Here is a 25227-nt window from a genome sequence, read left to right as displayed (position 1 = left end):
CTTTGATAGTAATAATATGTGGAAATGCTGATTAAGGAGAACAGGAGATGTTTAATAGTGGCATTTATACAAAGAAAACCCATATAACATTTTATTTCATTTATGTGTTAGAGAATCCAAAGTAGTCTTTAACACTGGCTGTATAATTTCACACAGATAAGCAGTAAAGTTTTCATTAAGCGCTCTTCATCATTAAACATTACTACCGCCACCATCATGAGTTAAATCCAATATTATATTAAATCATTCTTTTTTCTATTTATTTGTTATTGCTCTTTTATCCATTATAGATTTCCCATCTCATTCCTGTAGCTCCAGTCGATAGGTATAAAGAAGAATGCAGCATTCTGCTATTGTAGATTCTGTGCCTTCTTGCCACCAGCTATTGTCCAGGATAACACAGATGATTGCAATACTTTAATTCTATTTTCTGACTGTAGAAACTGAAAAATGTACCATTATTTTCAGTAACAGAGGTTTGCATTATTGCACCTGATGTTCTCCAGCGATGACAAAGGCTGCAATAATCTTTTTTCTTACCATTGTCATGCTCACCAGTACCTTAATAAGTAAGCATTGTATAGTTACTAACATAAAAAAATCTTAATGAAAAGTACGGTATTAAGGTTAACCACACTTCATAGGCAGTGCCTGGCACTCCTCTATGGACACTACTGCTTGGTTGGTACTGTTGTATGGGCATTGCTATGGTAGCTATTGGTATATCGGCACTACTGATGACTTGTGTACCCAAGAGCATTCAGTGTGGCAGAAGATTCCTTAGCCAAGTATTAACCGCTTAAAGAGGACCTGTCCCCTCTCCTGACATGCCTGTTTTAAAAGCTTCATGAATTCCCCATGTAATAACAATTCAGAAACATCTATTCTTATGGCTCCATGTTGTGCCATTCCTTTATTATTTGTACTAGAAGTTATGAATGAATTGCTAGCAGTCTGCAGTAAGGGTATAGAGGGGTGGTAACAAGTTGGTAGTGTGTACCTGCACACACAGGCTGGTTTCACACGAGCGAGACGGATTAGGTCCGGATTTTTTACTCCCAGCCTTAACCTAAAAGTCATAACTTTTTTATTTTTCTATTCACATAGTCGTATGAGGACATGTTTTTTGTGGTACAATTTTGTACTTTCATTCTACAAGTCAGTCCGATTACAACAATACCACATGTATAGTTTTTCTTGTGTTTTAATACTGGGGAAAAAAACTTTTTTTTCACTTTGCATCACCATATTCTTACCCCAATAATTTAGTATTTTTATGTATATGGAGCTGTGTGAGTGCTCATTTTTGTGGGGTGATCTGTACTTTTCGCTAATGCTATTTTTAAGTGTGTATGACTTTTTGATTGCTTTGTATTCAATTTTTTGTGGGAGGCAAAGTGACAAAATAAAACGAATCAGCCATTCTGCCTTTTTTTTTTTTTTCGCTGTGTGCCGTATGGGATAAATATTTTTAATATTTTAATAATATTGGCGTTTTCACACGCGCCACTGCCCATGATGTTTATTTTTTAATTGTTCATGTATTCTTATTTTGGGGAAAGGGGGCTGATTTGAATTTTTATATTCTTTTTTTTTTTTTTTTTATATCTTTTCTTTTTTTTACACTTTTTAATACAGGGTGGACCACGAAAAAGTTTAAGATTTCCCCACAGATAAAAATCACATGTGGACAAGTCTGGGGAACGTGGTGTCACGGCTGTTTGAGAGTAACAAGAGCATACACAGTAAAAAGAGCTACTGACCGGACCCAAACTAGGGAAGATAAAGGGTGACCCCTGTCAGACCCTCAAAGCTCTCCCTATGCTGCTAAAGCACATGCCCGGATCCAAATGGTGGAACGAGGCATGCCCGCGTACCTAAGACTGATGACCACTGTAACCCCTACAATAGTGGAAGGGGCACGGCCACCGGTGCCCTGCTCAGTATATGGAGGGAACCGTGGCCACCTCAGATCCAGTCAGAAAATAACCAGGTACACAACAATGTCCGCACACTTAGCTGAAGGAGCTGCAGCCGCAGAGAAGACGGATCCAAGGACAGCTGGCAATATCCGGAGTGCTTGCTGCAGCAGAACACAGGTCCAGTGAACTGATAGCTTACAAGTGAAGATACTCAAGCCAGAGCTACAACTGAAATGAGAAATATAATCCACGCCCTATAATAGGAGGAGGGGTGATTTAAAGGCAGGGAAATCAAACGCAGGAGGAACAGCTGGGAGTAAAGACCTCATCACAGGGGCGGAGAAACAGAGCAGTGAGAACTCCTCCAAGCTCTAAGTGACATCATCACAGGGGTGGAGAGACAGAGCAGTGAGAACTCCTCCAAGCTCTAAGTGACATCATCACAGGGGTGGAGAAACAGAGCTGTGAGAACGTCTCAAAGCTCTGGTAGTGACACGTGGTGGCCATAACCCCTTGCTCACAATTCGCTACTCTGTCAACAATTCATGATCTCTTGCCAGTGAGTTCCATGAGGTGTGACACGTTGCCCCATCTTGTTCGAAAAAGCAGCACATTTTCTCTTCTGGTGTAAATTAAGCTTTTCACGTTGATTTGAAGACAATTGGGCCCACTATTCTTGTTCTTGACATTCCACACCAAACGCCAATTTTCTGGCCGTGAAGTAGTGTTTCGTGAGTCAAATGGGGATTTTCAGAGGACCAGTATTCTTGGAATTTAGGTGATCTGATAAATGAAACCAAGTTTTGTCCGTCACGAAGTATAGTAATGGGTCCAAATGTCTGTCAGCAATCATAGTCAGCAACCAAGTCCAGTAATTTAGGTGCTTAGCTTTGTCAGACTCTTTCTGTTCCTGGACACATGTTATTCGGTACGGTTTCATGTTCCGAGATCCCAGCACTCACTGACACGTTGTTCATGATACAATTTTCTGAGACAGTCAGAGTTGATTTTTGGGGGCTACTTGCAATCCGCTGCTGAATTTCATTCACAATTTTAGCCATCCTGATAGATGGAAGCCTTGGTTTCTTCATTTTTGCAACAGAGCCAGTTTGATGCCATTTCTGAACCAGACTCTGAATACAGCACTTAGCTGGTGGTTTTGTTCCTTGATACCTGTCGGCAAAGTTCTCTTGTGTTTCCTTAAAGGGGTTGTCCAGGTTCAGAGCTGAACCTGGACATATCCCCATTTTCACCCCGGCAGCCCCCCTGACATGAGCATCGGAGCAGTTCATGCTCCAATGCTCTCCTTTGCCCTGCGCTAAATCGCGCAGGGCAAAGGCATTTTTCTGAGTTCCGGTGACATACCGGGCTCTCTATGGGTCTGACAGGCAGCCCGGTGACGTCACCGGCACTGATGGGCGGGATTTGGCTCTGCCCTAGCCAGTAAAACGGCTAGGGCAGAGCTAAAGCCCGCCCCTCAGAGCCGGTGACGTCACCGAACACACTGCTGGGCGGAAGTTACCGCCCGGCAGTGTGTTATTGAAAACACAAGAGCCTGTGCCCTGCGCGATCTAGCGCAGGGCACGGGAGCGCATCGGAGCATGAGATGCTCCGATGCCAGGCTCAGGAGGGCTGCCGGGGTGAAAATAAGGGTATGTCCGGGTTCAGCTCTGAACCCGGACAACCCCTTTAATCGATCTGCTTCGTACGTAGCCTTCCACAATCACTATTCGCTGTTCCAGGGAGAACACCATCTTTCTGACACAATGGGCCATTTTTATCAAACTGAATGATAAATCAGTCTTAGTTGCCCATAGCAACCAATCAGAACTCAGCTTTTAGTTCCTACAGGACTCTGAAAAATGAAACCTGAGTTTTGATTGGTTGCTATAGACAACTAAGACAAATTTACTATTAGGCAGTTTGATTTAGAGATATTGGAGGTGGGCTACTTTTTCGTGGGCCATCCTGTAGTTCCTCTAGGGAACTTGAACAAGAAATCATTAGATTGCTTCTCTCTATCTATGAGAATTTTACTTTGTTATCGTCGATCACAGACATTAGCCCCAGGTACCTGCTGTTTAAAACAGCATTCACCCTGAAGCTATGGTGCCAGCTGCTCTCGTATTTAACATCATTACAACATCATAACGTAGTTGCTTTATTAACATGTCTGTTGATCCTGTCATTTACATAATTCCATGACTTTTCCTTCTTGGTGTTGCAATTTCAATGTTGAGAAGTGCATATATGTACGGATAAACATAGGCGTGCGCACGGGATGTGCCGGATGTGCCTGGGCACACCCTAATCATCACCTCCGCGCTGAACTGCCATCTGCCAACTCCTGATCCGATCCTTCACATAGGCTTTAGGCTAGTGGTCTGAAGCCTATGAGACAGTAGAGCGTTAGAATGGAGTTGCTCCAGGGAGGTATGATGTTGGGGGAAGAGGCGGAGTCTCATCATACAGGGGGCGGGGCCTCAAGATGTGCAGGAGATTCAACAGAGCATGTTGTTGGAGAGAGGAGCAGAAGCTGCAGGTCAGTATGTGGAGAAGATTGACTGTTATGTGTACTTGGCTGGGCTTTTTGCAGGGGCTGAAGAGAGGAGCAATAATCCTTATACTGGAGACTGTATGTCAGAGGGGTCTGAAGAGAGGGGGGTGAAGTGATATTATTTACATGGGGACTGTATGCTGGAGGGGCTGAAGGCAGAGAGAGTGATGTATTTTACATGGGACTGTATGCTGGAGGGGCTGAAGGCAGGAGGGGTGATATTATTTTACATGGGAACTATATGCTGGAAGGGCTGAAGGCAGGGGGAGTTTTGCATTTTACATGGGACTGTATGTTGGAGGGTCTGAAGGCAGGGAGTGATGTATTTTACATGGGACTGTATGTTGGAGGGGCTGAAGGGCGCCATAATTATTACTATGAGGGTCCATTCACACGTCCATAGTGTTTTGCAGATCTGCAATACACCTGGCCAGCACCCCCATAGAATAGCCTATTATTGTCCGCAGCTGCGGACAAGAATAGGACATGTTCTATTTTTTTCCAGAGCCGTGGACCGGAAGTTTGGCAGGCCGCTCCGGAAATGCGGATGCGAAGAGCACACTGTTTGCTTTCCGCATCCATTCCGTCCCCATAGAGAATGCATGGGTCTGCACCCGTTCTGCACAATTGCGGAATGGATGCAGACACATTCTGCGGACGTGTGAATGGAGCCTAACACAGAGGGGTCCATTATAATATTAAGAATAATAATAACACAGAGGGGCCAGTATATATTATAATTATACAGAGGGCATTATACTTATGGGCACTACGGGTGGAGTTGAGGTCTGTTATCTGAGGATCATAGTAAAATGAGAAATCTAAAAAAAAATCTGTGAAACTCTACAGAGATGAGACGCGGCTGAAAGAAGGTGTCATGGCGGTCTTATCTCCTAATGAAGATGTTGAGGAAAATCTACATCACAGTAGACGTCACTGGATGTAACAGGAATGGTGGGGTATTCTATTGTATAGTGTGTACCATTATATGTAATGTCCATCCATCTGTTTGGGGGGGCGATGGCCCACACTGCCGAAGCCTGGCCCCAGACTTCAGATCACACTGTACGTGTTCTGAATTCTGGGGCCTGACACCCATCTACTACATTATCTGTACTCAGAGTGTACCATTGTGTCATCTGTGGTGTTACATAGGACTGCAGGAGATATCTACTACATTATCTGTACTCAGTTATCACTGTTATATGTGGTGTTACATAGGACTGCAGGTAATATATCCTACATTATCTGTACTCAGATAGTTATCACTGTGTTATCTGTGGTGTTACATAGGACTGTAGATGACATCTACTCCACAATCTGTACTCAGAGAGTTATCACTGTATTATCTGTGGTGTTGCATAGGACTGTAGGTGACATGTACTGCATTATTTGTAAAAAGGGGCGTGTCCACAGGTTGAGGGGCGGGCAATACTTGGCTTGCCCCGGGTTCTGGCAACCCACGCTACACCACTGGAACTCTGCCCTGGCTGAGAGTCACCCCCCCCTCCATATAAGTTAGTTATATAACGTTAAGTTAACGCATAAAGTATGTTCCCTGCTGCTTGCTACCCCTCCTGATTTATACCCCTGTATAATGTACCCTGATACCCCTCCTTAGTCATATTACTCCTGTATAATTTACCCTGATACCCCTTAGTTATATTACCCCTGTATAATAATGTACCTTGATACCCCTTAGTGCATTTGTGTGTATATCTATATATATATATATATATATATATATATATATGTATATATATGTGTGTGTGTGTGTATATTATATACATACATACACACACGCACGGCGTGATTTTGTGCTTTAGCGTGCACACCCTAATGCAATAGGCTGTGCACGCCTATGCTGATAAATGATACCGGTAGTGTGTGTAACATCAGTATTTGCACCTCACTATCTGGAACATCACTTTCCACTCATAAGGGTACACGATCAGGTCTCCTGATGCAGTTTTTGAAGTCAAAATCAAGACTTCTCATTTTTTGAATCCACTCCTGGTTTTGGCTTTAAAAACTGCATCATAAAACCTGAACATGAGGCAGCAGCCTAAGATGGAAGTAGAAGGAAGATACAACTTTGGTGATGTCAGTAAGGAGGTGGGCTGCTCACTCTTAAATAGAACATGCCAAGACTTGTTTAGTAAGAAAGTTCTCAAATGACTTTTTTTTCAATGACTTTGCACATTTGGTCAAGAATATACTTGGAGGTTTCTGTTTAACATTGCAAATGAAAATGTTAGGAGACATACAGCTTTATTAAGGTAAGTGCATACATATTTAATATATATTATTATAATTTATATTTTTCATTTGCCCGCTATGTCCATAGGGCAGACTGCTGATACAGGTAATACAGCACATTGGGGCGAGAAGAAGTGATACCTAGGGTTTGCGTTTAGGAACATTTGCACTAATAAAATAAAACAAGGATAGTAGAAAATAATGCTGCAATTTGTCCAAACAGAGGAACAAGTTTAAATTGTTTAGAATCTCTTCAAAGGAGTGAGTCAGTAGTATATGGACTCGGAGACATAAGTAAATGGACTAAGAATATGTTTATCAAACATCATACAAAATATTCATGGGGCATTTGTTGAACTTGTAATTCATGGGACTAATAGTATAGGATTGACATTACTGTAGCCAAGCGACACCTTCTTAAAACGTCTATCACAGCTAGATGTCAGTGGCTTCTGCACCATAATATAAAGGGATGAAGAAATGGACAGTCTCAGACTTCCAGTGAAATGCACTTTGCATGAGGAGAGGCTGAGATGTGTCTGTGAATATGATCAACATCTAATCAGCATATAAATGATATTAGAAATTCATTGCACTGTCATCGACTGCAAGTAATAAGGACTAATTTTCACCTAAATTGAGTAACTTAAAATATATCTGCCTTCCAAAACAATTAGGTAGTTATATAGAAGGTATCAAAAGCTGTACAGTGTCTTACCAGATTAAATAAGGAAAATAAATATAACAAGAATGACATAACAGGCAATGAAAAAAAACGGTTCACCGCTCCCTGGCTCCCTGGGAACCCACATCTGTGCACGGAAATCTTTGAAAGAACGTCAAAATATGGAAGAAAAAGGAATATCCAGCAACCAGATGGAGTCCACGTAGCCTTTATTCCAGTGAATAAATAATAACATTTGGTGCAAATGTGATTGAGGATCGGATGATATGAAACATGTAAGCATCTTTTGCACTGAATTCTATTTTTTATTAATTGGTATAAAGGTTATGTGGACTCCATCTGGTTGCTGGATATTCCTTTTTCTTCCAAACAATGACATAACATAATTTACATGGATGAACAGTTTCACTTCTTTTGCCCAATTATATGTCTTTGTCAGGAAGAGTGACCAAAGGGCAGGAGTTTTTCCAAAGAGAATATTAAGTGGACATCTGCTTGTGACCCTCTCCATGATCTAGAGCAGGCATGCTCAACCTGCGGCCCTCCAGCTGTTGCAAAACTACAACTCCCAGCATGCCCAAACAGCCTACAGCTATCAGCCTACAGCAGGGCATTGTGGGAGTTGTAGTTTTACAGGAGGGCATGCCTGATCTAGAGTGTGTAAGAGCCTCTCTGCCTTTCTCTGACCCAGCCTGTCAATGTAATACATAGTGGAGCATTCCTTTGAACGGTCTGCATTTAATACTACATTTAACCAGAGGTGGCCACTGCAAGGGAAATGTATGGCCAGCCAGAGCTGAGCACTAGGAATCTTTAGAGATGACATTTATCTTCATGAGATCCCTTTAAAGAAATGTTCGGTCGGTTCGGTTAGGTCATGTAACTTTCCCCTTGATGGATATGATCATTTGGTTAGTGCTTTGCACAGTTCTCTTGTAACACTAGGGTCCTTGGTTCATATCTGTCCAAGGCGGACATTTATTATTCATTCTCCTTGTGTTTGTGTGGGTTACCTAAAAAGTTTTCTTCCACAGTCCAAACATATATACTAGTAGTTCAGTTGGTGTGTGTACTTGGGTGTGTATGGAAAATTACAGTATTTTTCACTTTATAAGACATGCTTAATGATAAGACCTAGGTTTCAAGAGGAGGAAAATAAGAAAAAGTGTGTGTGTGTCTGTGTGTGTGTGTGTGTGTGTGTGTGTGGGGTGGGGGGGGGGGGACGAATACTAGTGAGCATTTTTATTATGAAAGCGCTCACTAGTATGCAGCAGGCGCAGGGAGCGGTGACTGTAGCGCTGCCTGTACTCACCGCTCCCTGACCTTTCTCTGTGACCGGACTGCATACAGTGTCAGGTCATAGTGCATGCACTACATCCTGATGCTGTACACGCAGTGCCCGGAGGAAGACCAGCAAGCAGTGAGTACAGGCAGCGCTAGCAGTGCTACAGTCACCTCTCCCCGCACCCCCTGCATACTAGTGAGGTCTCACAAGTATTCCCTTTATAAGATGCACTACCATTTTCCCCTACTTTTTCTTATTTTTCGCCTCTGAAACCCAGGTGCGTCTTATAAAGCAAAAAAATACAGTAGATTATGAGCTCTACTGAGAACATGGATACATAGGAATGTTGCCAATCTGTACTGTACAGTGGAATATGTTGGTGCTATATAAGCAGCAGGAAAAAGTTACTTTGAGCCTAAAAAATCTACAAAGTGGCACAGTGAGAAAGTGCACATGATTGGTATTATGAATGCTAAATGAGAGTCTGGCAAGCAGTATATACTGGGATGAACAATCATAGAGGAAAATAATGAAGTCTAATTAAAAGATAATGCAGTGATCACAATGAGCAGATGCAACACAAAATTGCTGTTTGGTGCGTGAACTTATTGATGTGCAGTGTGTAGCTATGTTACATCATATCTGCTAAGCTGGATATTTTACATGAATTATCATCTATGATTAGATGAACAGGAAATGGAAACACAGACACCTTTAAATTATGAGAAAAAGTTTTTTCCCTATTTTTTTCCCCCTAAATTTTATTAAAGTGTATTTTCAAAGATTTGAGTAAAAAACGATCTAGCTCATCTCTGTGGGTGATTTAGTACTAAAAAATACTATACTAATATGATAAAAACTGTCAGCTAACTTTTTTCTAGTTGCTTCCTCCTTCACTGATGTTGAAGGACTTATCCAGGAATTTGATATTGGTGGACAATCCTCAGGAAAGGTCAATGATATGAGATCGGCCGAGGTTCCAGGAGGCCGCTGCTTGAAGAGGCGGCTGCTCTCGCTGGAGCTCCAGTGTGTCCCCAGAGTCGGACCCCCACCGATCTGTTATTGATGACCAATCCTGAGGCTAGGTCATCAATATCAAAATCCCAGACAACCCCTTTAAAATTAATACAAATTTGAACCTTACAGGGTGAATGTTTTGGTCCACTATGAACAAGTAAATGTTTGACTCCAAATAACAGATCATATTTCACACAGAAAGGCTCAGATTCAATCAAGCATGTTCCTGCACATTGAGAGGGAAGAAAGGTGGAGGGCTTTTCGGTGTGATTGCCTACCAGCAATAACTGAGAGATGGAGAGGTAGCGCTCTATGTATGACATTGGGTGACAGGAAACCTGTTCAGAAACAAATCTAGTATAGATGACAGCCATGTACATCCTGACCTAGAAACAGGAGACGAGGACAATTGACATTTGTCATTGGGAAAGAGTGTTTTTGCGTTTCCCTTTTCATATATTTTATCATTATACTAGACATTTTTTAAGTTGTTTAGTCTCACTAGAGGTTTGGACCGTGCAATCGCCTGATTGCTAGTATAATGCATAACAAATAATCTTCATGTATGTGTGTAGGGGTGGGGTGTAATAATGGGGTAACGATAGAGACGTAGTAATGTCTGACGATAAATTCCTTTTCCGTGTAGTTACACAAAAAGCACAGTGTCAGATGTTCCACACTAAAGAAATCTCTGACCCTTGAACCGCAGAAGCTTATTAAAGGTAGGATCCCTTTTTGTGTAGACATGCTAATTGCTATACAATTCTATAGATATTTCTTCTGGCCATAAATGACCATAGTGACCCTGTCCATCTCCTTTTGTAAAAGGAATCGCTGTGTAATCAAAAACTGTGTCCTACTGGGAATCTGCCTAGTACATTGTCAGTGCTGAATAACAAGAATACTAATAGATACATGGTATATAGATATTCTAGAAATAGAGTAGCACTTCAAATGTGCTCAGTAGTGCTACAAATGTAGCATCTACCAGTGTTGCTGCATCACATACAGTACGGACCAAAAGTTTGGACACACCTTCTCATTCAAAGAGTTTTCTTTATTTTCATGACTATGAAAATTGTAGATTCACACTGAAGGCATCAAAACTATGAATTAACACATGTGGAATTATATACATAACAAAAAAGTGTGAAACAACTAACAATATGTCATATTCTAGGTTCTTTAAAGTAGCCACCATTTGCTTTGATTACTGCTTTGCACGCTCTTGGCATTCTCTTGATGAGCTTCAAGAGGTAGTCACCTGAAATGGTCTTCCAACAGTCTTGAAGGAGTTCCCAGAGATGCTTAGCACTTGTTGGCCCATTTGCTTTCACTCTGCGGTCCAGCTCACCCCAAACCATCTCGATTGGGTTCAGGTCCAGTGACTGTGGAGACCAGGTCATCTGGCGCAGCACCCCATCACTCTCCTTCATAGTCAAATAGCCCTTACACAGCCTGGAGGTGTGTTTGGGGTCATTGTCCTGTTGAAAAATAAATGATGGTCCAACTAAAAGCAAACCGGATGGAATAGCATGCCCGCTGCAAGATGCTGTGGTAGCCATGCTGGTTCAGTATGCCTTCAATTTTGAAAAAAAAAAAACAACAGTGTCACCAGCAAAGCACCCCCACACCATCACACCTCTTCCTCCATGCTTCACGGTGGGAACCAGGCATGTAGAGTCCATCCGTTCAGCTTTTCTGCGTCGCACAAAGACACGGTGGTTGGAACCAAAGATCTCAAATTTGGACTCATCAGACCAAAGCACAGATTTCCACTGGTCTAATGTCCATTCCTTGTATTCTTTAGCCCAAGCAAGTCTCTTCTGCTTGTTGCCTGTCCTTAGCAGTGGTTTCCTAGCAGATATTCTACCATGAAGGCCTGATTCACACAGTCTCCTCTTAACAGTTGTTCTAGAGATGTGTCTGCTGCTAGAACTCTGTGTGGCATTGACTTGGTCTCTAATCTGAGCTGCTGTTAACCTGCGATTTCTGAGGCTGGTGACTCGGATGAACTTATCCTCCGCAGCAGAGGTGACTCTTGGTCTTCCTTTCCTGGGCGGTCCGCATGTGAGCCAGTTTCTTTGTAGCGCTTGATGGTTTTTGTGACTGCACTTGGGGACACTTTCAAAGTTTTCCCAATTTTTCGGACTGACTGACCGACCTTCATTTCTTAAAGTAATGATGGCCACTCGTTTTTCTTTACTTAGCTGCTTTTTTCTTGCCATAATACAAATTCTAAGAGTCTATTCAGTAGGACTATCAGCTGTGTATCCACCTGACTTCTCCACAACGCAACTGATGGTCCCAATCCCATTTATAAGGCAAGACATCCCACTTATTAAACCTGACAGGGCACACCTGTGAAGTGAAACCATTTCAGGTGACTACCTCTTAAAGCTCATCAATAGAATGCCAAGAGTGTGCAAAGCTGTAATCAAAGCAAAAGGTGGTTACTTTAAAGAACCTAGAATATGACATATTTTCAGTTGTTTCACACTTTTTTGTTATGTATATAATTCCACATGTGTTAATTCATAATTTTGATGCCTTCAGTGTGAATCTACAATTTTCATAGTCATGAAAATAAAGAAAACTCTTTGAATGAGAAGGTGTGTCCAAACTTTTGGTCTGTACTGTATGCACCATTCAGGACAACGTAAAGGCTGTATACACCATTGCAACATTTTTTTTTATTGTTCCATTGCATTTAAAATGAAACAAAGGATACAATTTGTATATAGTATTCATAAAAATTTTCCTATAATTTTAAGACTATGTTTACCCTGTGTGTTAAATGTGTCTCCATGGTAACAGACTACAAATTATACAATCGTAAGATTTTGTTCATACAGTGCAGATATGGTGCAGTTTTTGTATCTGTTCTTTGTGCCAAAACCATGGTTAAATCCTAAACATGGTACATGTATAAATCAAAGTCGAGCCATGCACCTGTCACGTGACATCCACATGGTGCGTCCATTGGCAAAATGTAGTCAAGGTTTCTCTTTTTTTTTTTTTTTCTACATCAAAGATTCATATTGAAGACCCGGAAGCAAAGAAGGAACATACCGTATATGGAATTAAGTAATGCGTTAAAGTAAAGCATTAAAACAAAAAATATAAAATTAGATTCCTTAGTTGTTGATACCCTTTAATGACTAACTGAAAATATGATGACAAAATTGCAAGCTTTAAAGGCCACTGAGGTCTCTTCCTCAGGCATGTTATAACACAGTATCTGAAGACTGTTATACACAACAGTACATAAGAATAGTGAGGTAGACGAGTCAAGTCATGTAAAGTAGATCAATATGAGTAGAGGAGTAAACAGTTGTCAATTGTACCAGTAAATTGTTCTATCACTTACAGATAAGGAGTGTGAAAGTTCCTGGCCTAAATTATAATAAATGTGTCAGGTTGGTATACAACAGTTGTGAGACAAAATTTGTGTCTTTCCAAAAATGATCTCTGGTGGTAAAATTTGGTACCTAGAGATTATTTTACAATTACATTTAGCAGAATTCCATAATTATAATATAATACATACGTAAATTCAAGTGGTATGACAGACTATGGTGTATTCTGCAGGACATGTGGGGTCATTTATCAAAGTGATGTAAAGTAGAACTGGCTTAGTTGCCCACACCAATCAGATTCCGCCTTTTATTTTTGACAGCTCCTTTGGAAAATGAAAGGTGTTATCTGATTGGTTGCTATAGGCAACTAAGCCAGTTCTACTTTACACCAGTTTGATAAATGACCCCAATAGTGCGTACCTGCTTAGCTACACATCTCCCCATGTGTGTCAGCTCAGATGTGGGCAAGTCCTACAGTGCTCCAGGGCCGCTGTCTCTTCCTTGGCAGGCCAGCGCTGGTGTCAGTCACCGCAATGACTGAGAGGCACAGCAGACAGCATCACACATGGCAGGCTGGAATGTAATTCTGTTGGGTTTCCTACAGCACAGAATCAGATTCAGGACCCATTCACACGGCCATATGAAAGGTTCCGCTCCCGTTCCCCAATTTTGCGGAACGGGTGCGGACCCATTAATTTCAATGGGGCCGCAAAAGATGCAGACAGCACACTGTGAGCTGCACCCGTAGTTCCGTTCCGCGGCCCAGCAAAAATATATAGAGCATGTCCTATTCTTGTCCGCAATTGCGGAAAATAATAGGCATTTTCTATGACAGTGGTGGCCATGTGCGGTCCGCAAATTGTGAAACGCACATGGGCCGGTATCCATGTTTTGTGGATCCCCAATTTTCAGACAGCAAAACACATACGGCCCTTTTAATGAGCCCCTAATCATTGCCTCTGGGACTGACTTGAACCATCATCTAGCCTATACATGTCTATACAGGGTTGCTTGCTAGTATTGCCACCTGCGCAGGCATTGCTTGCTTTGTGTGTTATCAGTTATGAACCATTTTATTTTCACTTTCTCTGTGTCCTGTGCCGAGGCCTATCCCAAGAGGAAAATAGGGGATGCACACAGAGAGGGATCAGGGAGGGATAACGGCTGCTTTGGGTTTAATTCTCCAGTCTGCTGACATAAGGAATGTGTGATTCATTCTCACACCCACTATGGCCCTGGGCCAATGCACCTAACGTGTGCCTGATTCTGTTATGGCACTGAAGGTGACAATGTCATAAGGACACAGTGGATGGCCCCTGGGTGCAATGCGTTTAACAACTGGAGACACTGACAATGACTCTGTTGGGGTGGGGTTAGGTCTGAAACTGTCATTATTATGAGGGTATTGTAGATGAGTAGTATTATGGGAGCTCTGTGGCTGATGATCAGTGCTCAACACTTTCTATGGGATATGTGGGGTTTTGCTCTGGTAGACAGGCTAGCAGGCACAGTATAGAGGCAATCACAAAGTCTTTAACTTTTTCAAAGTTAACACATAAGGAAAAACAAAATGACCGTTCACAGTCTTGGTGTTTTGTCACACCATGCAATGTCCAAAGAACAAAATCTTCACCTGGTTAGCAGTTTTCCATCCGCAGTCCACAGCAGGCTTTAGGGGCCTGTTTCCCAGCATGCGTCTCTGAGCCCTTTAGCACAGCACAAATTCACAGGTCCCAAAACACAGAGACTCCCCAGCTTCTCTGTCAGATGGGGGATAATCCAAACCCAGCTGAGACTGCTGGCTGGGTTTTATATAGGCCAAAAAAAGACCCGGCCTGGAGCGTGGGGAGAAGCCACCCACCCAGCACTTTGGCTACTCCCAGTAAGAGCCGGCCCTGATCGGATTTACAGCCATACTAACAACAAAACAGTGCCAGTTAGCACTAGCTGCCGCTGACACTTAAAACTTCTGGCTCTTACCTCACCGAGGCCAGGTATCTCGGTGACACATACCTTCCATCAATTAAAGCCCTTGCGCCTTCTTACATACGTTTCCCCATTGTTCAACCCTGAGGGGGTGAACACCCGCCAGACAGTGTACCTGGGACAGGGAATCTGCGTTTCCCTGTAACTTCCTACCCTATGTTCCGGGGAAAACTTGAAGTTTTGTAAAGATAAGAACCATCTGGTGACCCGAGCATTTCTCTCTTTGGCCTGGCTCATCCACTTGAGAGGGGAGTGGTCGGTCGCCAGACGGAACTTTCTCCCTAACAGATAATAGACTCGAGTGCCCACTTGATGGCCAGGCACTCTCTCTTCACTATACTGTACCTAGTCTCGGCTGGGGTGAGTTTGCGGCTCAGGAAAACAACAGAATGTTCCTCCCCATTGATGTCCTGAGAGAGTATAGCTCCGAGGCCTACTTCAGAGGCATCTGTCTGTACCACAAACTCCCTCTTGAAGTCCGGCGTCACCAATACCGGGGACCCACACAGGGCAGACTTCAAAGCGAAGAAAGCCTTTTCCGCCTGCTCATTCCACTGAACCGCCACTGACTTGCGTCCCTTCAAAAGGCCTGTCAATGGTGCGGCGACTGTAGCAAAGTTGGGGAAAAACCTGATATAGTACCCCACCATACCCAGGAATGACTTTAATTGCCGAGTAGTGACATGTCGGGGCCAATTCCTAATTGCCTTAATTTTGTTTACCTGAGGTTTAATAATTTCATGCCCAATTACATACCCCAGGTACTTGGTCTCTTCTAACCCTATCGTGCACTTTTTTGGGTTAGCGGTTAAGCCAGCCTTCCTAAGGGAGTCCATTACAGCCTGTACTTTAGGTAGGTGACTTTCCCAGTCGGTGCTGTGGATAACGATATTGTCCAGGTACGCCGAAGCATACCGACGATGTGGACGGAGTACAATGTCCATTAGCCTTTGAAACGTGGTGGGAGCGCCATGTAGACCAAAGGGTAATACCTTATACTGATACAGCCCCTCTGGCGTGATAAAAACAGTTTTTTCCTTGGCAGCCTCTGTCAAGGGTACCTGCCAGTACCCTTTGGTGAGGTCCAACACAGAAAAATACAGTGCTTGGCCCAACTTCTCAATAAGCTCATTCACTCGGGGCAAGGAATATGCGTCAAACTTGAACACCTCATTCGGTTTACGGAAGTCGATACAGAACCGCAATGTCCCGTCTGGCTTTGGTATTAAGACTATTGGACTGGCCCATTCACTTTTTGACTCCTTGATGACACATAGCTGGAGCATTAGCTGCACTTCCTCTGCAATGGCTTGTCGCCGACCATCGGGTACCCGGTATGGTTTTAACCGGACTTTTGCATGAGGCTCTTTGGAAGTGCATCCAGGGAGGTCCGAGAACACATCCGTGTTCCGACTAATGAAGTCCCTGGCATCCTGAGCCTGTTTAGAGGTGAGGCTGTCAGCAATTTTCACTGTGGCAGCCGCTTCCCTTACTTCAGACAGAGGGGCCGAAACCACTTTGCTTAGGAACCCTCATTGTGGGCTGTCTTTCATACAGGTTTCCCTATCTTTCCAGGGATTGAGCAGATTCACATGGTACACCTGCTCCGTCTTTCGCCTCCCTGGGTGGTGTACCTTGTAATCTACCTCTCCCAACATCACACTTAGCGGGGTTGCCTCCCCCTCTTCCACCGAAGTGGCGGTTACCCCTACCACTGGCACTTCGGACTCAGGTTCCCAGGGTTCTGGTCTCCCCCTGAGCCAGGCCACTCTGCTAGGGTCACATCTGTCTCACGGGTATCAGTAACTTTCGTGTCCAGCCATAGTGGTGGGAAACGGGAGTAGTCTCTCCTAATTATTAGAAAGAGAAAATATATAAATGTTATCTGGTGTGAAAGTAATGGACCACAGCAGCGGTGCCCTTAAGGGAGTAGGTTCGGTCTCCTAAATAGCAAAAAAACAGAAGGTGCGGGGACCGCGCTCTAAATGAACAGTTTATGTCAGTTATTGAATCCTATAAGGACAGAGAACTGAAATCTCATCCAGCTATCAGAGGCAGTAATCGCAGAGACGTATTGTTCATATGAAAAAGATGTAATCCACCTCCTACTGGTCCGCAGATCTCGTCATGAGTCACCAACCACTGATTCCAAACACCGGACCCGAATACCTTCAAGAAGGAACAGAACAGATGGTGCAATACCCTCGATATCTTTTAAGGTAAGGGGTTTATTGTACTCACAATTTTTAAGTTACAAGCATGCACATAGAATTGCCCGACCCGGGTTTCGCTATTAGCTTCTTCAGGGGCTGCGGTGCAAACGCCGCTGCAGGCCACGAGGCCAAATTTTTTGTGCCCCCCGGAGCAACCTAGTCCGCAGGTCGCTGCTGAGGATCTATACAGCAAAAGATAAGTACTGATCTAATCTAAATTATCGTTTTTATCTGAACTGGCTGTGATTCATTATAGCACACCACTGGTGTGGAATCCGTGGCAACTATATGCGATCCTGGAGGTGCTCCAGTTATTATTTCATTGTTTTGATTTTGGTTTATGTCAGTTAAACTGTGGTGTGTGACCATTAAGCATTGAGTGTGGCCCATCTGATTATCTTCATTGTCTCCTGATGAACCTGTTATTAATAGGGGAAACGCATTGAGACCAGAAGTTTTTTATCAACAGGAATTTATCTAGTGTATCTATTCATAGCATTGAATGACCCGGGCATCCATATGGGCCAATCTGTGCGGTAAGGGCCTTTCAAGAACAGATAGTCTAGGCACGGGGACAGAGTGCCTCTACGATCTGGGGGCATCTCTGGGCAGAGAACAAGACCAGGGAAATCCTAGGGATACACCAGGGACCCTGTGTGGTTGCCCAGTACCCGTTGTCAATACCAGGACATCTCTACCTGATCCTTGTTGGCGGTTTACGATTGTTTGTTTGTCTGTGTTGTATTTGTATTTAGTGAGGGACCCTTTGATCTTATGGTATTAAGAATAAAAGTTATGTTTTAGGTAGTTGGCCTCTGTGACATTGTTTTTGTATACAACTACCAATTAAGTATTTCAGACGGTTGTTTAAAAACTCTGTCCTTATAGGATTCAATAACTGACATAAACTGTTCATTTAGAGCGCGGTCCCCGCACCTTCTGTTTTTTTCTCCTAATTATTAGTTCATGCGGTAATTTTGTGGCGACGGTCACCTCATGAGTCCACCTGCCGGCCACCGTTGATATAGAGAACAGGGCGGTGGGATAGTCCTTTAAGTCCCCATGAATGCACACAACGCCGACCCTTCGGCCAGTATACTCGACGGGCCGAACCAGGGCAGCTCTTACCAGGGACACCAGGCTCCCTGAATCCAGCAGTGCCACCCCCAGTGTGTCCCCCACTTCTATCTGACACAGGTGGCTATTATCTACAGTCTCGGAGGTACCTGTGGCACACAGCTTCCTGGCATACAATGAGTGGCGGTAGCCATAGTTGGTATCCATGGGTTCACCCCGATGGGGACAGTCGGCCCTTATGTGTGCAGGCTCGTGACACCGTCAGCAAACCACTGTGGCTGGGTCTGCAGGGGATGCGCCCCGGCGGGTTTGGCTGGCACCAGCCGCCGGTTCTGTGGTGGAGATTTCCGGTGTTTGACGGGCCCCCTCCCAAAAGAACCCCCCTGCAGATTTCTGGTGGCCTTGTAGCGCTCCACCAGGTCGACCATCTCTAAGGCATTACCAGGAGACACCTGGCCGATCCAGTGCTGAAAAGGGTACGGCAAAGCCCTCCAAAACACATCCGCCAACAGACCTGGATGCGCATGTGCAGTTTGATCGATGAAGCCTGTGCCAGTAGTCCGCACAGGCGCAGACTACTGTGTACACTGCGCCTGCGCAAGATTACTGCTCTTGGAAGGAATGACATCAGGGCAAATGCAGTGAATAAATTAACTGGTAGGTGGTGCTGGGCTTCGAAATGATGGGCGTGAGCGGGCTCCAACGGATCATGGGACAACCCATTGGGCTCCTTATCAAGGTAATTTACATAGCAATAAAATCACTTTTTTGACGAATAAAAGACACACAGAGCAGTAAGAGTGGGATCATTTAATACAAAACAAGGAGACTGATGGGCACATATGAATATCTCTGTAGGGTAAATTCTGGTGAAAGAATCCCTTTAACAAAGAAAAGCCCTTCCCATTTCATGCTGTCAGCTAGAGATAAACAAAGTTTTGAAGAATTCAATTCGGCAGAAACTTTAACATGAAATTCAATTTGTTATGAACTAATTTTTACTAATCTTTATAACTCAGGTATACTCAGGCCACTCTGCCAAATCATATTCATTCCACTTAGTAGCCCGGTCTCAGAGTGAAGGCTTGGAAGTTAAACTGCAGGGAGAGTGTCTCGTCGTGTCCATTACGTTCTAGTGCACACACATTCATAGTTAATCCATTCTGTAGGTACTATGTTGTTAGCATTACAGGTAGTTGTAATTTATCGCTGTCTACATCACTGTGTAGGGCACCAAGATTCACAGCTAATCCCTTCAGTAAAAAAAAAAAAAAAGCATACAGTTCCCATCACTAAAGCCAAAATATCTGTGCACTCCCCTTGATCATCCATAAAGCCTCTTTCAGACGGCCAGTATTTGATCTGTAATTGTAAGCCAAAAACAGGGGTGGGTCTAAAACAGAGATAAAATGTAATGGAAATATTTGTATCTCTTCTGTTTTTTGGACCCACTCCTACTTTTGGCTTACAAATATCGATCAGATACTGACTGTGTGAAAAAGGCCGTATGGACACTTAAAATACAGGATCCGTTTTTTTTTTCTGTTCTTCTGACGGACAAGAAGAACAGAAAAATACACTGATGTCAACACGGACAAACAGGCACAATAGTGGCCCCATAATGGAGAGGATGGTTGCCAACAGCAGTGGCAGTAACAGGGATAATAGTGGCCCCACAACAGAGTGGTGATGGGGTCCAACAGTAGTGTCAGTAACAGGGACAATAGTGGCCCCATGTCCCAGAACTTTTTGATTTTTGGACAGGCCCACCAAATATGAAACATGGTCCCTCTGGCTTCCCCACATCTCCAACAGTCAGCAGAATATGCGGGCGAGATGATATGCAACTTATCAGGAGTTTTATACCACCTAGTGATAACTTTAAAAGCATTCTCTTGTATTTTTATACAGCGCGAATAGCCGTGCGAGTGCTTTAATATGTTCCCTAAAGTAACATCACTAATCGTGGTGTCCATCTCAGAAGCCCATTGGTCAATAAATCTGGGTCTTGCCCCAGAACCTATCTCCATAATTTTATTATAAATCCGGGAAATTGCCCCCTTCGTGCCAACTACCTGTGACCATATCCCATCATACCACGAAGGGACATAACTACTGGGTGTAGTGCATAAATATTGTTGACATATGCTGTTAAATTGCGAGTATTGGGACAAGGTCCAGGGTACCCTCCTATAGGTGGCCTTCATAGATGACAAATCCGGGATCTCACGCTTTACTAACAGTTCTCCTATAGCTACATCCCCCAAAACAGCCCACATTCCCATATAATCTCTAAAGTCCGCCTTAACCAGGTAAGGTAGAAATTTGATGGGCGTCAAGGGGGAGATACCACCAGCGGGATGCAAAAATTCAGACAGTTTATGCCAGGAGTCAGCCACACCTTTAAGTATTGTAGGAACCTTATGACCCTTCTGGCATTTTTGTCCAATGGCCCACAAATTAGCTATTCCTCTAGGTCCCAATAGCTTCCTTGCTATTTGACAGCCCATCTTATCCACTTTTAGATTTATAATCTCAGAATGTAACCTCATTTGAATCGCTCTATAATAACTATTCCCATCAGGCAATCCAAACCCACCTTTATGTTTGGGAAGTATTAATTGCTTGTATGCAATCCTGGGTTTAGCCTGATTCCACACGAACGAGGTAAAGGTTCTTCTTATTTGGCCTAGAAATTGACAGGGTAGAGCAATTGGCAAAGTCTGCATTAAATATAATAATTTGGGCAAAATATAAGTTTTAATAACATTTTTTCTCCCTAACCAAGTCAGGAAAGGAATTTTAAGTTCTTTTAGTTGCAGCTTAATGCTCTCCAATAATTTGGGGTAATTCTGGGAGAAGAGTTGATCCGGGTGTTTAGTTATTTGAACTCCCAGGTAATCTATGCTCTCCACTCTCCACTGAAATGGGTAATGTGCTTTAAGGTAAGCTATAGTCGACTGCGGAGTATTAACCCCTAATGCGACACATTTAGCTAAGTTTATTTTAAAGTTCGACATAATCCCAAATTTATCTAATTGCCTTAACAATGCAGGGAATGCAGTCCTAGGATTTGATAGTAACAGGAGCATGTCGTCGGCAAACGCCGCAACTTTATGCATCTGTTGGCCCACCATAAGCCCCTGTATCTCATTATCCTGTCTTATCGCTTGCAGGAAGGTTTCTAAACAAAGGATGAACAAAGTTGGCGATAATGGACAGCCCTGCCGTGTCCCATTTCTTATATCAAAATGGGCGGAAAGATTACCATTTACGCGGATTCTTGCCGTAGGGGAGGAGTACAGGGATAGCACAGCAGTCACAAATTGGGGGGGGAAACCAAACCTGTGAAGGGAGGCCGCCATAAACTGCCAGTCCACTCTGTCAAACGCTTTTTCAGCGTCAGTGCTTAACAGCGTGATACTATGTCCATGTGTTAAAGCATATTGCTGTGCCATTATAACCCGGAAGGTGCTATCCCTGCACTCCCTTCCACCCACAAAGCCCGACTGCTCGGGCGAGACCAGGTTCTTGAGAAGAGGGGAAATTCTGTAGGCCAGAACCTTTGCCCACAGCTTAACATCAGCGTTAAGCAATGAAATTGGCCTGTAACTAGAAGGCAGGTTAGGGTCTTTCCCTGGCTTAGGTAAAACTGTAATATGGGCTTCTAGTGCCTGCTTAGGTAATGGGGTTCCATTTAACAGTGAGTTAAAGAGAGAGACAATATGAGGGCCTAATATTGGAAAGAACTTTTTATAGTACGCTACCGTCAATCCGTCCGGTCCTGGGCTTTTCCCTTTTGGTGTTGATTTTAGGACTTTCTCTACCTCTTGGAGCGTTATTGGGGCAATTAAATTTTCACTTTCCTCTGCAGACAGCGACGGCAATCCCAAATCCTGTAAAAAGGTCTCTGTCCTCTCTTGCCTAACTAGCTGTTCCTCAATGATCTCCCCCTTCCGCAAATTATACAGTTCATGGTAGTATTTAGTGAACACATTGGAAATTTCTCCAGGAAAGGGAGTCATTTATTAAACGGAAATGAGGTCGTTATTATGGGGGACTTCAACTACCTAAGTATAGACTGGAATACTGAAACCTGTATATTTCATAAAGGAAACAGGTTCTTGGCAATAACCAAAGACAATTACATCTCCCAACTGGTTCAGGACCCGACTAGAGGGACGGCCATACTGGACTTAGTACTAACCAATAGACCTGACAGAACAACAGATGTGCAGGTTGGGGGACACCTCGTAAATAGTGACCATAAATAATAACCTTCCAATTGTCATTCAAAAGAGTGTTTCTTTAGGGAGGAACAAAAATACAAGTATAAGGGTCCTTTCACACGTCCGCACAATGGATCCGGATCCATTCCGCAACTTTGGGGAATGGATCCAGACCCATTCATTTTCAATGGGGCCAGAAAATATGCGGACAACACACAGTGTGCTGTCCGCATCCGCACTTCCGTTCTGCATTTGCACTTCCGTTCCTCATAAAATAGAACATGTCCTATTCTTGTCCGCAGACACGGACAAGAAAAGGCATTTCTATTAAAGTGCCGGCCATGTGCGATCCGCAAAATGCGGAACGCACATGGCCGGTGTCTGTGCTTTGCGGATCCTCAATTTGCGGACCGCAAAACACTTGCGGACGTGTGAATGGACCCTAAATCTGAAGGTGTTGGCCCTTTACAGAGTGATGAGGGGAGAGCTGCAGACAGCGACGAGGAGAAAGCAAAGCTGTTAAATATTTTTTTCTCCACTGTATTCACTGAAGAAAATAATCTGTCAGGTGGAATATAGAATTTAAAAGTAAATTCCCCATTTAAAGTGCCCTGTCTGACCCAGGAAGAAGTACAGCGGCGTCTTAAAAAGACTGGACCAGATGGCATACACCCCCGTCATAGCTAGACCCTTATTTCTGATATTTAAGGACTCTATACTGACAAGGAATGTCCCACAGGATTGGCGCATAGCAAATGTGGTGCCAATATTCAAAAAAGGTCCAAAAACAGAGCCTGGAAACTATAGGCCGGTAAGTTTAATATCTGTCGTGGGTAAACAGTTTGAAGGTTTTCTAAAAGATGCTATTTTGGAGGATCTCAATGAAAACAAGCAACTAACATCACATCAGCATGGCTTCATGAGGGATCGGTCATGTCAAACTAATATAATCAGTTTCTATGAGGAGGTAAGTTCTAGACTTGACAGCGGGGAATCAATGGATGTCGTATATCTGGACTTCTCCAAAGCATTTGACACTGTACCACATAAAAGGTTACACCTACACAAAAAGAGCTGAGTCTAAGAAGGCCTCAAATCAATATTAATCTTTATTAAATATATATATATACAGTACAGACCAAAAGTTTGGACACACCTTCTCATTCAAAGAGTTTTCTTTATTTTCATGACTATGAAAATTGTGGATTTACACTGAAGGCATCAAAACTATGAACTGACACATGTGGAATTATATACATAACAAAAAAGTGTGAAACAACTGAAAATATGTCATATTCTAGGTTCTTCAAAGTAGACACCTTTTGCTTTGATTACTGCTTTGCACATGCACACTCTGAAGGGGCTCACAAGCGGACCCGAACGCTTCCGTCCAGCACTAATGCATAATGAGTGGACGCGGATCCGCTCAGAATGCATCAGTCTGGCAGCGTTCAGCCTCCGCTCCGCTCAGCAGGCAGACACTTGAACGCTGCTTGCAGCGTTCGGGTGTCCTCCTGGCCGTGCGGAGGCGTGCGGATCCGTCCAGACTTACAATGTAAGTCAATGGGGACGGATCCGTTTGAAGCTGACACACTATGGCTCAATCTTCACGGATCCGTCCCCCATTGACTTTACATTGAAAGTCTGGACGGATCCGTCTGAGGCTATTTTCACACTTAGAAATATTTTAACAATATAATGCAGACGGATCCGTACTGAACGGAGCCACCGTCTGCATTATATGAGCGGATCCGTCTGAGACGGATCCGCTCTGAACGCAAATGTGAAAGTAGCCTAATTAACTCTAAACACCTGCAAAAGATTGCTGAGGCTTTTAAAAACTCCCAGCCTGGTTCATTACTCAAAACCACAATCATGGGTAAGACTGCCGACCTGACTGCTGTCCAGAAGGCCATCATTGACACCCTCAAGCAAGAGGGTAAGACACAGAAAGAAATTTCTGAACGAATAGGCTGTTCCCAGAGTGCTGTATCAAGGCACCTCAGTGGGAAGTCTGTGGGAAGGAAAAAGTGTGGCAGAAAACGCTGCACAACGAGAAGAGGTGACCAGACCCTGAGGAAGATTGTGGAGAAGGACCGATTCCAGACCTTGGGGGACCTGCGGAAGCAGTGGACTGAGTCTGGAGTAGAAACATCCAGAGCCACCGTGTACAGGCGCGTGCAGGAAATGGGCTACAGGTGCCGCATTCCCCAGGTCAAGCCACTTTTGAACCAGAAACAGCGGCAGAAGCGCCTGACCTGGGCTACAGAGAAGCAGCACTGGACTGTTGCTCAGTGGTCCAAAGTACTTTTTTCGGATGAAAGTACATTTTGCATGTCATTCGGAAATCAAGGTGCCAGAGTCTGGAGGAAGACTGGGGAGAGGGAAATGCCAAAATGCCTGAAGTCCAGTGTCAAGTACCCACAGTCAGTGATGGTCTGGGGTGCCATGTCAGCTGCTGGTGTTGGTCCACTGTGTTTTATCAAGGGCAGGGTCAATGCAGCTAGCTATCAGGAGATTTTGGAGCACTTCATGCTTCCATCTGCTGAAAAGCTTTATGGAGATGAAGATTTCATTTTTCAGCACGACCTGGCACCTGCTCACAGTGCCAAAACCACTGGTAAATGGTTTACTGACC

At 43.7% G+C, this 25227-nt stretch overlaps 1 protein-coding gene across 11 annotated transcripts in view; it reads left to right on the top strand.

Moving 5' to 3' along the window:
• The first annotated feature begins 6625 nt into the window (after positions 1-6625).
• The window catches only part of LOC122923369, a 198905-nt gene continuing 180303 nt past the window's right edge, over positions 6626-25227 (top strand). For 8 of the 11 annotated variants that reach the window (XR_006387285.1, XR_006387288.1, XM_044274188.1 and 5 more), the window contains exons 1-2: positions 6626-6758; positions 10372-10447. The gene's annotated coding sequence lies outside the window, so the exon portion shown is untranslated. Of the gene's footprint in view, positions 6759-10371; positions 10448-17189; positions 17290-25227 lie in introns of all 11 variants that reach the window. The other 3 variants (XM_044274173.1, XM_044274178.1, XM_044274183.1) reach the window with 3 other exon arrangements.

This window comes from Bufo gargarizans, chromosome 1, assembly GCF_014858855.1.
Source record: "Bufo gargarizans isolate SCDJY-AF-19 chromosome 1, ASM1485885v1, whole genome shotgun sequence".
Lineage (NCBI taxonomy): Eukaryota > Metazoa > Chordata > Amphibia > Anura > Bufonidae > Bufo > Bufo gargarizans.
This window is presented reverse-complemented; position numbering and strand designations above follow the sequence as displayed.